The 12,921-nt window shown below is 39.8% G+C and overlaps 1 long non-coding RNA gene across 1 annotated transcript; it reads right to left on the bottom strand.

The window, feature by feature from the left end:
* Nucleotides 1-404: 404 nt before the first annotated feature.
* LOC137199636 (uncharacterized) lies at nucleotides 405-1,847 on the bottom strand. Its single transcript, XR_010931825.1, has 2 exons — nucleotides 1,507-1,847; nucleotides 405-704 (listed from the first exon to the last, which is right to left on the bottom strand). It is a non-coding gene; the product is annotated as an uncharacterized lncRNA (long non-coding RNA).
* Nucleotides 1,848-12,921: the final 11,074 nt, after the last annotated feature.

The following is a 12,921-nucleotide window of genomic DNA, read 5'->3' as shown; positions in this document are numbered from 1 at the left end:
TAAACCGAGTCTGTTTCTGCATGCAACCTCTGTACCGGCTGATTAAAGCCATTCTGGTGCTGATCAAAGAGGATCAAGGAGGAAGAGGCCGAAACATTACAGTTCCTTCCTTTTATCTGCTCCTTAAACTTCCACCGTTCTAACTTTTTGTGACATGGTGCGGATGGCGGATATTCTAAAAAGACAAAAAGCTCTTCTGTCTTCAACTCCGATCAATACTAAATAAAGACTTTTTGATGGGATATAATTTGAATAAAACATCGCGCAGCAGTCGGCCTGCAACACTCAGATGTCGGATCTTGTCTTATCTAGCGGCATATAAGTTGTGGCGAAAACACACACATTTCCGAATGGTTACAAATCCTACACGCACGTTTTATGCATCAAAGAAAACAAAAACTGAAAAAAAAAATCTTTTTATTCAGTTTTGCTCCAGCTACAGAAAACTTTTAGGCACTTTACATGTTTTAGATTATTATCCATAATGCATCACCGTCAGGGAGGCATCTGATTGGTCCCAAATTCATCCTGCAGCATGACAATGAGCCCAAACATTCAGCCGGAGTCATTAAGAACTATCTTCATCAACAAGAAGAACAATGAGTCTTACACGAAGAGACAGAAGCAGCTGAGACGCCGAAATCCACAGAAGAAGAACTGCGGCAACTCCTCCGAGACGCAGGAACGACCGACCTGCCGAGTACCTGAAACACCGAGAGGCTGCTCACAGGAAATACTGATTTCATTCAGGTTTCTTCTGTTTAATGAACTTTGTATGAAATTAATTGATGAATAAAAACTCTTCATGGCATCCTCACTTTACTTTACTACAACTTTTGCACAGTGTTGTGCATTTGAAAGGAAGACAACAGCAATAAATTAAACAACGGGTTACAAAAACAAACATGGGAGACATTTATTCACCTCACAATTATGACTTAGCATCTTGTAATTATTAGGAAATCATCTCCACTGTTTCTCTCTTTCGATTAAGAGCCCAAAGTAACATTGTCATATCTTGCTGACAGAGATAAAAGTGTGTATATTATAGTCACTATTATCTTCCGTATATCCCTTTTTTCAGTTTTACCTTGTTAATTTTCTCATGAGAAGGGATTCCCTGCGGTGAGGGAGAGAACTAACATATTACAGTACAGTAGGGGAAAAAAAAAAAGATAAAAGGTTTAAAAAAAAAAAAAAAAACTGAGATAAAAGGTTTCTTTAGGATGTTCAAACATCACATCATCACAACCGCCGTGTGGTTTCAGCTCACTGATCGTTTTGACAGGCTGCCTAGAAACATCCGCAGAGTGAGTCGGAGGAGAAATCATTTTCTTTACTCTGTTATTTTTGACTTCAGATGTGGTTACAGCGCAGTGTCATCGTTTTTTTTCTTCTTCTTCTTCTTCTTCTTCTACACAGCTGCTTATTAGCTACTGGGGAGATGTTTGCCTGCCGGGGGGCTGTGACAGAGTGTAATCCTGCAGATAAAAAACGATCACTCACCTCATAAAAACTGGCTGAATGATCGTCTCTAATTTGCCATTGGGGAGGGGGGGGGTGCGTGCCCCGGCCTGCTCGCTGAGGGATTTCACCACCGTTCATCCCTGGAGTTTACAGAAGAGTCAGACTTGCCCGGGCCTGATGATAACTAGGCTCAACAGGCTCATTAAAGCAGACCTGAGTAGAGAGCAGAGGAGGACGAGGCTCCGCTGTTACCTGCCAGGCAGGTGTTTCTGTTTGTGTTTTTCTTCTGTTTTTCTGTTTTTCTCTACAGGTGACGTCAACACATCGGCTTCCACAAGTGAGTGTCTGGTCCAACACCTCATTGGTTGATTTAAATCCCCCCTAATGTATATTAATGGGGTGAAATATAAAACCTCAATAATAAACATAAAGTAGAATTATCACCTTTCTGACAATATCAACAAAAGCTTCATAAAAATAGAATTTATAGCAGAGCTGTTGTGTTCCTGATAAAGTGCTCGGTGACTGAACATCCATTAAATTTGGGTTTAATTCTACTGAACGACGGACTTTGGCTGATGTGATGTGATGTGATGTGGCGTCCGTATTTGTTTGGTTTTCAGGCACTTCCATATTTAATAAGTGCCATGTCGGATATATCAGAGCTTTCAGAAAGTTCCCCAGTCATAATTACGACTTGGGTGTTGACTTGAACGCTATTGAAAAGTAGAAAACTCTGATATGACATGAACACAGCAAGAGAAGATGTCAACCAATAACTTTCTCAGCAGCTGTTATGGTAGAAATACACAGAAGACTGCAATGACTGGCTACAGAGGTACAGTTTTGCTGGGTCCTTGGTCATATGTGTCTACTGTCCACCTCGGGGGCATAACGAGTTGCTACCAAAGTTATTTACCTCCACTGAAACTCCTCTTGTCATTTTCTTTTTGTTTGAATAAACCAGATTACGAGTCACTGCATCCAACCATCTCAACCAATCTGCACCTTCGTATCCTTCCTGAGAAATATTACAGAAAGAAAAGGGGACAAGAGACATCCATTATCTTGTATAACCGATATGAAAACAAAAATCTACAACATTCACTCCATCAAAGTTATCTTGAAACAAAAAACTTTTTTTTATTCTTTGAATTGTGTGTTTACAACGGTTTATCTTCACAGTAGGTGTTATAAACCGTATTAATTATTTATCTAAAAGCCGATTAAACATCATCTGAAGAGATAAAGCAAGAATAAGCAACATAATCCATTAAAAGAAGGATTAATACATCTGTAAATGCAAGCATAGACTGTGAGATTAAAAGTAAGCTGATCAAAAGCAGAAAAACATTAAAGCAACTCTTTAAAAGTGTCTTTTAAAAAAAGAGACTTAGATAGACTTTATAGATTTATAGTGCAGAATTTACAGATGACAGATTCCTGGTGGGATGAGTGAGGATGTGTAATCTTATTCAACCACACGCTCGTTCGGAGCGGACTCTCTAACCTCAGGTCTCCTGTTCCCTCCAACGAGTAGGAGGAATAGACATGAAGAACTAGACCGGGTATTCCCCCCACATAGCAAGAAATGTTGTTTTTATTATCCAATTAGGGGAAATTTCAACAAATTCGATTTGCAGCAGGGGCTCCTGTGCTCTTACTTTCAGCTCACATGCAGACTCGTTTTGCTTAACAACAGAGAATTTCAGCCAAGAAATGTGATTGCTTTATTAGTTGCAGATTATACCGCGGGTGGTAGCAGACGCAGGGTGGTCTGGGTGGTACTGAAGAGGAGGTTGACCTAACAAATGGACTGCAACAAGCACTGGGCTCAAGCCAAGTTAAAGTCTCTTTGAGTATCTTTGATTTACACACACACACACACACACACACACATGCTGAAATTCTTTCTAATTTTACATCCAGAATTGATTATTGCCGCATACTGATTTCTGGCCCGTTCATAACAGCAACAAGTGGTCTCCAATTGGTCCAAAATGCAGCAGCTTGAGTCCCTTCCCAGATCCAAGAAGTTTGATCACATTTCTCCAATCTTAAAGTTGTTGCATTGGCTACTAATTCAAACCAGAGATGATTTCAAAATCCTCTCTCAGACCTACAAGGCCTTGAAAGGGGACATATTACACTCTGTGGGATTTTCTGTTATTTATATACTGTTATGATGTTGGATGTTAAACAAAGTCATGGTTGCAAATTATGAGGTTAACTTATGTAAAAATGCTCCCTAAAAGTCAAAAGCCAGAGCTTCAGTCTGCTCTGAATGCTCCGCTTGCAAAGTTGCCTCTTCTTCCTCCTCGTGATGACATCAGATTGTTCGCACACGCTCGCAAACGGCTGTCTGTTTGTAGTCTTTGTTGCTATATTTTGTTATATTTTCAGTTAAGAACGAGAAAAAGAAGTGAAATCCTTTTGCTATTGTTTCATTATGTAGCCTCTGGAGCTGTTGAGAGGCGGCTTCTGGAGGCTAACCAATCAGGGCAGAGTGGGCTCATCAGGGGGGCGGGCCCTTAAAGAGACAGGACCTAAAACGGCCTGTTTCAGACAGAGGCTGAACTGAGGGGCTGCATAAAGGGCCAGTATAAGATAAATAAAGAGTTCTTTTTAAATGTAAATTGCACAAAGATATTTCAGTAAAGCTGCAGAATATAAATAGAGACCTGGAAATGTGGATGATATGTCCTCTTTAACCCGGATTGAATCCCCTCTACATATCTAGTCTTGTTAATCTATACACTCCATAACATCCTTAACCCCCTCTCCATGCTGGTTTTTTAACTGTCTGTAGATTCTGTAAAAAATAATCCTTTGCTCACTGTGAGACAGGCTTTGTGAAAATGTTCAAATCCAGGCTCAAAACTCATCATTTTTCTCTGTGCTTTGGTTCCTCTTAGATTCATCATTTGGGTAAAGATCCAACTCCCTCCTACTTGACAACTATATATATTATAGTTATAGTTATATATTATAACTGTGGTAACTGGGTTTGTACCTGTGTGTTGTGTGTGTTTTTATGCATGTGTAAGGTACCTTAACTTTATGTCTGTTTTATTCAACCTGTGCAGAGATGACTTCACTCAGGATGATGTCACTACAAATCAACTCAAGTTTCAAGTTTTTCAACTAAACAGATAATTGTCCTCTATGTGAGATTTGTACTACTAATTCACTTAATCTTTCATAAACTGGCAGTCATTACAGCTCAAACCTCTCTTTAATTACCACTATATTAGTCTCAGTGTGTTTGTTGTTTTGTTACAAGAGCAACATTCATGTGGCATTGAATTAGTGGCAGTAAATCATCGTGGTGAGAGAGCATGTCTGCTCCGAGTGCATGAATGCGGCCCTGTGAGCTCGACCCTCCCTACACGCTGGCAACCGCTCAACACTCGGAGGCGGGGATGGAATAGACAGTCTGCTCCTTTGATTGGTCATTTAAATTACTGATCATGACCTTTGATTGGCTGTTTGGTTTGGTTACTGACACAGTCAAAGACAGGCCTGAGAGAGCAAAGGGAAACACAAATAATGATATTTAACAGCTGATTCTCTGTTTTTTTTCACCATTTACACTTATGAAAAGTGTTAGACATCATAACAAAAGCCTTAACACAGTTTAAACTTACTTTCAGATTTGTGGAACCTTTATTTTGCTTATAAAAACTGAAAAAGAGGCAATTTCACTGATATTTTTCCATCCAGACCACATTAGACTAAGTTCAAAAACCCACTATACTTAGACTTGTCAAACGTGGACTAGATTACCAAGGAGACTCCAGAGACTCATTAGAACACAGCTTAAGATTTGTGAAACCTTTATTCTATTTGTGAAAACTGAAAAAGAGCACAGCCAGGATGACACTTTGTATTAAAAAAAACACCATATTTGAGCATAATGAGCAGTAATACACAGTAAGTGAATTATGAAGAGGGAGGATGTGTTTGTTTGTTTGTTGTTTGCTTCATTACAGATGAGGTAATTGAGTCTAAGAGGAAATCGCGTGCAGGTCAACGGCTTTACAGTGCAGGGTGTGTTATATTAAAAAGTGATTTAGAGAACAGCTGATGGTGATTTAATTAAAAAAGGGGAAGGTTACATGAGGATGCAGTCTGGCGTCCAGTCACACCACACAAATTTGTCATATGCAAAAGCACATGACAAATATTCTGTTTTTCTTCTATTTTTGGTCATTTGATGAACACTGATTGACATTAAAGTCATACTGAGGCCATGATGTGATTAACTGAACTCACCTGCATCTTTTGCTTCTGATTCAGTGTTGGATTTTTGATGTTGACCTTCATTTTTCAAGTGGTTTAGCTGCCTGACCTCAACTGTATTATGACCATAATGTAACTAACTGTAACTGAGTACTTTGTGTTGCCTAAACCAGGATTGGATTGACTTAAAGTTGCAATTACTTGAGATTAGACATGTTTTAACTGCCTTTCATTTAAGACTTGACTTGGCATTGCGTCAAATGATTTGACCCTTGACTCTGAGTTGTCTTGACTGACTTCACATGAACTTTTCTCAAATGACTTTGCTGCTTGACTCGGACATTTCACAGATGACTTAGAAGACTTAGATGGGTCTTGATCAATTTTGACATCAGAGTTGGACTTGGATTTCAAATTGCTTGACTTGGATTGTAGCAGTTGTCCTTGACTTTAGGTTTCACTTGGATTTGTCTCAATTGACTTTGACTTAAGACTTCACATGAACTTTTCTCAAATGACTTGACCTTTGACTTGAGCTTTTCACAAGTAACTTAAGCTTCATTTTATACTCCCGAGCGGACGCGCACGGGGACAGCTGCGGACACCGCGGACGGGTAGTTGATGTGTTTATACTACCGTCTGGGGTCCGCTCGGAGAACGCGCTCCACACATGTGCAGTAGATCGCCGTCTACAGGAACACAACAAATTGCAGGTACACGGATGTCCGCACGCAGACCCTAGCAGACCCTCATGGACTCGCAGACTGTAATTTGAGCTTTAGAATGACTTCGATGTGGATCAAGTTTGACTTGAGGCTTGACTTGGACATGTCTTGATTGACTTTGACTTAAGACTTCACATGAACTTTTCTGAAATGACTCCAGACTTGACTTGGACTTTTCTCAAATTACTTGAGATTTGATATGGACTTGGATTGATTTACTTTGACTTGAGACAAAGTGCTTGAAATAGGACTTGCAGCAATTGACCTTGACTTGAGAAACTTGGACTAATTGTGATTGACTCTAACTGGGGACAAATTGCTTGAGATTTGACTTAAGTGGCTAATGTGGATTTTTCTTAAATGACTCAAGACTTTACTCGATCTTGTCTCATTAGACGTCTTGGGTGATCCGATCACAGGTGGACAGCTCTGAGTATGTCTGTTCACACCTGGCATTACAATGTGTCTCCACATGTGTCTTGAATGACCACTTGTGATTGGATCTCACTTCCCCGCTCTCTATGCAAATAAACACATACATCATTTCCATTTGCAAAGACCAAATGCGTTGTTTTTAACCGGCAGGAGGGCCAGGTCCCTCCGTCCAAAGCTGTACTCATTTGATAAACAAATATACAACACATTATGTGTCCCCTCAAGACAATCAAATACCCGTCCTATTGATTTGCTCTAGCAATGCATCAGAACATATATATACACATATAAAACAATAAATGATCTCCCAGCAGCTGCGTCTCCTAATTGAGCGAGAGAGACGCAACAGGATCAGTCAGGATCTAATGGTAATTAATGTTCTGTGTTCTTCTACACATCCAAAAGCTGTTACACACACACACGGTCCAGGTTCATACATTGAAATTGTTTGGAGTAAAGCAGCTCCTGATAAATCCTGAGCTCATTACAGTCGAGCAGCACAGCAAAACTAAAAACTGTAATTATCAACTTGACAGGACAGAAGAAACTATTCAGGGGAAATTAAACGTTTAGCTTCTGAATTTTTTGGACAGACAAGTGAAAAACAAGTTATTTTCTGGTTTTGGTTTAATTTCTATTCCAACTGCTGATTTGAAGATGAAAATGGGTTGGAGGGGAAAGGGAAAAACAGGAAGTGGATTTCATATTTTTTTTAAATTCACACAAAAACACAGAAAAAAACAAAGTAATGCATTTGTTTATCCTGTTATCAAACCCAGTTCAACACAGTTTTGGACAGAGGGTACACGGAGGCAACAGTGCCCTTTCTGTGCCTAGTCTGCCAGAAAATAGAGGACGTCAGTTGAGTGGGCGGTCTTTCAATGTGACCCAGGACAGATTGCGTTCACACTGCTGAAAGAATGTGTCCTCATTGCATCTTGGGTGCGTTCACACCTGTACTTAGAGATGTCAACTTGTGATCTAATCACCCAAGACGCATTTTAATTCCAGGTATAAACAAGGCCTTTGACTTGACACTTAATTGGACTTGTCTCAACTGTCTTTGTCTTGACTTGGACTTATAGCCTCAGTGATCTTAACCAGAGTTAAACCAGGATGACTGGATACATTTTTTTCAGTCTTTCAGAGGGTGTCTGATGACGAGGGAGTCACAGTGTGAAAGTCAGTCCTTGTTTATTTTTTCTTAAAGGTGTGAGTGTGTGTGACCGAGTGTCTGTGTCTACATTTGCACCTGCATCTCTATGTGTGTGTGTCGGGGGGGGCTGTCTGACCGAGAGGGAGTCACAGAGCAAGAGAGTCAGTCCGTGTTTATTTTCCTGTCGAAGTGACGACTCTCTTAAAGACGTCTTCACCTTATCTCATGTTGACTCACGGTGCGGCCCGACCGCAAGGTTTTTTCACCTGGGTTACACACACACACGCACATCCTCAACACCCTTCAGACGTGACACAATCACCCCAGCAGCTGCCTCATGGAGGGGCGGGGGGGGGGGGGGGGGGGGGGGGGGAAATGAGAGAGATAACAGAAGAAAGACATTTGAGGACATAGTCATCAGAGAAGAATGAATGGAAAAGATTCTGTGTGTGTGTGTGTGTGCTGGCTGCTCTCTGTCCCTGGTTACTTGCATGATAATTACCTGAGCAGCTCTGTAATTAGGCTCACAGCAGAGCAGAGCGCCACAATGGCAGCAAATGACAAGCCACTGGGACTTGTAAAACCACTAACTTCTACAGACACACAAACTAAAATGCACAGAATGGCACACAAAGGACTTTCTGTCCTATTCTGCTTCCTGTCAGCAAGAATAAACCAAGAGCCTTAAGTGCCTGGTCTCATCAGAGAGTAGCAAAGCAGAATAGCTTGTTTGCATATGAAGTCACGTCACTGTGTTGCTGTGGCACAAACTGCAGATAGAGGGCAGGAAGTGATTTTCTACATAGGAAGCACTATCACAAAATCTCAAAATGCCTATGGTTTTCATTTATGGTGCTTAAATCGATCAAACCAAGAAACCAAAAGGAGCTTTTATCGAGTACCAGAAGTGTGTGCAACAACCACTTCATCAAAGGTAACTTATGTGGCTATGTGTATGTAGCTTCCTGTTTCCTTACTTTGTAATGTTAAAGTTGTTGTTTTTTCTGTGCTTTGTTGGAGTTTGCACCCCTGTAACTGAACAACACATAGCAATGATAGTTAACGCTAGCCAACTACAAAAAGTTTTGCAGGGTGCAACCTTATTGCTACAAGCGTTTAATTATGGTTTTGTTGTTCTCTTGAGGCTGCCCTAGTGCTTTAAATGACATTGAGTATGTAAACTGGGCTCCTACAGTTAACCTTTGTCATCAGAAAGGTAAGCCCATGTCAGAGGTATCGCGTCTACGAGAAGAGAGCATGAAGTCGAGAAACGATCAAGGTGCAGAGGCCTTGCTGGATCTCCATGAGTCAGCTGAGAACCCAGAGCCCAGAGGACATCACTGAGATGTTGCAAACTATACAATAATTATTGACAAAAGCTTGGAAATATAAACTTCTAATCATTAGCAATCATTAATATGACATTTTTTCTGTCTAAAAAACATGTTCATCTCAGCGGTTGATGTCATTTCATGGTATAAAAGAAAATAAACTGACAATTGTTATGAAATGAAAAAACTTTGGATCATTAGCTGCTGCTAATATGATAGAAATATATGATATGTGGGTTTACTAAATAATAGCAGCATAATAATACATTGTACTTTCAGTGAATGTTATATATAGCCTCGGGGCTAAATTCAAAGGTACTGCAGAGTCCTGCAAAGTTTCCTGCGTGGAAATAAACCCCAAATTAGACAATGTCAACAAAAAATGTATAAGCTTCATAAAAGTAGAATTTATGGCAGAGCTGTTGTATTGGATTGCATTAGATTGCAAAGGTGTTCATAAAAAAGTGCTCACCGAGTGTATAACTGTGTTTATGAGATCTCTTGGGGATCATATTTCTTGGCAAGAGTGTCCAAGCAGTGAGATATTAACAGTGTTATATGCAGGTTTACAACTGAGGTGCCACCACAGTGAGGGCGACTTGGCACAAAGCTAGCTAGTGACCAATATAGCATGCTAGCTAGCTTACCTACAGTTACAACTTTTACTCAACACTTTGTCATGACTGAAACTATCCCACAGGGGTTTTGGCATTGCAATGATTCCTTTTAAAATTTTAATAGATTTTTTTTAGCCACTTACAGCAGAACAAGCTGTAAAGATTATGAAGTTGTCACAGCAAACGTGTTAGCAAACAGTTGATTTTTAAACATCCAGCAGGCAAAGAGTAGCATTAACATTCATCTGGAATGATGTTTGTGTCCACCTGGTGAGTTGAAATGAAGTTTAATTTTCACTTTGCTTTTAGTTTTGGTTTGGTTTCCACCAACTCCTGAGAAAAATATCTGGTTCTTTATATCTGTCCTGCTGCTAAATGTTCCACTTTCAGTTAGATGTGAGTGTTATTATGTTTCATTTAAACTGTGGTGATGTGTCTTTGGATTTCAGGATTTTATTGTTGGTCAGTTGATATTGACTTTCTTGTGTTTTTTTATGGTTTTTTTTATGTTTAACATCTTGGGACCTTATTGTTTTCACTTTAACATGTTATCCCCTGGATTTGTGTGTGGGTGTGTGTGTCTACTTTATAATCCATAAATAAATCACATATCATATCATGAACAACAAGGAGAAAGACCCTCCTCAACACCACACACATTATTCTGCCTTTGTTGCAGTAATTGAATCTGCGGGAAGTTACGGATTACTGCGCCATAGAAGCAAATAGCAGCCAATAGCCTCTGTTATTTAAAAAAAAAAACAGTTTTGTAGCAGTGATATGAATCATAAACTGTTTCCCACAAGGACACACAGGTAGAGAAGTTGAAAGAAGCGGTTTAATTTAAGGGGGGGGGGAGGTGTCCTCTGTGTCCTATTGTGCCTTTGCTCAGTGAAGTTAAACAGAACAACCCACAACAGAGGCAAAGCCCACAGCATCTGTCTCCTGTGTTTATGGTAAACAAAGGTTACAATGAGCACAGCGTGAGCCGTGCACGCACACACGCATGCACACACACACACACACACACACACACACAGTCATGCATGCAGAATGTCACATACACAGCAGCACATGTAATTAGACTACACACACTCACACACACACACACACACACACACACTCACAGGTCGCTCTCCCACCTACAAACAGATGTGCTCAGGATGAGTCACACACAGTGAGAGCTCATTCTCTGCTACGTTTAACAGAACTGCTGTGTGTATATTTAAAACACACATATTACATTACAGCGGTGATGGTGTGTGTCTTTGTGTGTGTGCAATCAAATCAAAATCAATTTAAGCTTCCTTTCTACAAATGCTGCCAATACAGAGCTATTTCTCAGTGACAAATACGTTTTGCTTAAAATGTTAAATTATGTTCATCGACTTAATGATCAAAGCAGCTGAGAGCGGTTAAGATGAGGCAACTGTGGTTGTAGTTAAATATTAAAAATGTCAATGCCACTCAGTGGAAGAGGAAACAAGTATTGAATACAACAATGACCTTTAAGTTTATATGTTGAACTTGTTAGCAGACGGTCGCTTATTTCCACATCCAGCGGAGCAACGTTATCATTCATTTGGAGTCGTGAGACAGTAAACATTTATTTTTCATCTTCCTATTACTGTCAGAGTTATTCTATCTTTCACATAAGTGTCTGTCTCTGCTAAGAGGAGAATGCAAAACAGATAGATCTGATATCTTTTCAATGCTAACAAGCATCAAGAGACCACTTACTTGTTAGCTGAAGGTCTGTAGTGCCTGCTGGGGGTCCCGCGTGTGTGAGATAAAATAAGATAAGATGAGATATTAACTTTATTGATCCCGTAAGGAAAATTTTGTCACTGCAGTAGCAGATAATAGACACATATTGGACAACTGAGACTAGAAAGGTAATAAAGACTGGAGTATAAAAGGCAATAAAGCGCCGAAAATAATATTCATAATGAACGTGTCTCTGTGAAGCTAATATTGTATTTCTCCCCAATGAGTAAAATATGATTTGCTTCATGATTGTCTTCAGCAGAATGACATATATTCAGTCATAATGTACAGGTATCACAGCCGGTTACATTCATCCAAAGGCAACAGTAAACATATTGTCCTCCACAAATCATTCACCCTCCTTCTGTGAACAGAGAGATTCATAGTTAAACACTGATAATGAAAACATTTATGACAAGAAACAAAAAAAGTAATATTAACAGCATTGATGCTGCAGCTGGCACATTTTTAAAGTAAGAATAGTGGGATATATGCACCAGAATTCAAGTAATTTCTCAAAACCAGATCATTGTTTTTTTTTCCAGTTTGCTACTAAGAGTCAGTGTGGTTTTGTTTTTCACAATCATTCCCTTAACATAAATCTGCATTAACTGTTTTTTTTTTGCTTATTTCCACATCCAGCAGTTACGGAGCAACATTATCATTCATTTGGAGTCGTGTTTCTGTCCAGTTGGTGAATGTAAGTCCAATATTCACTCTCTTTTAGCTCTGTTTTTGTTCTCCACCAACTCCTGAGGGAAATATCTGGCTCTTTAGCTGCTAAATGCTGCACTATGTTCACCAGCTAGTCTACAGCTAACTGTGTCTGTTTGCAGGTAGTGTACAGTGACTTTTTACAGCTTTTTCTCTAAAAACAGCTGCCTGCTGCAGCTGGAAACAACGCTATGAGAGCGCTGAGAGTGAACCAGAACAGTAAAGTTGCAGCCAGACAACTAAACAATGAGCTGAAACTCACTATAAAGCTCCATAAAGCCGAGGGGAGCTGCAGAATCGCTGATACTTCTCTGTAGGTTCATCACTACGAGCCAAACACATTACACACTGTGATTTCAAACAATGTTATTATGAAAAATATTGATTAAAACCACTTTAAAACTACAATATGCAAGTTCTTGACATCAAGCTTGCACTAGCATGAGACTTGACTCTCTGCTCCGCTG

The sequence above is a fragment of the Thunnus thynnus genome, chromosome 16 (assembly GCF_963924715.1).
Source record: "Thunnus thynnus chromosome 16, fThuThy2.1, whole genome shotgun sequence".
In the NCBI taxonomy this organism is placed as follows: domain Eukaryota; kingdom Metazoa; phylum Chordata; class Actinopteri; order Scombriformes; family Scombridae; genus Thunnus; species Thunnus thynnus.
This window is presented reverse-complemented; position numbering and strand designations above follow the sequence as displayed.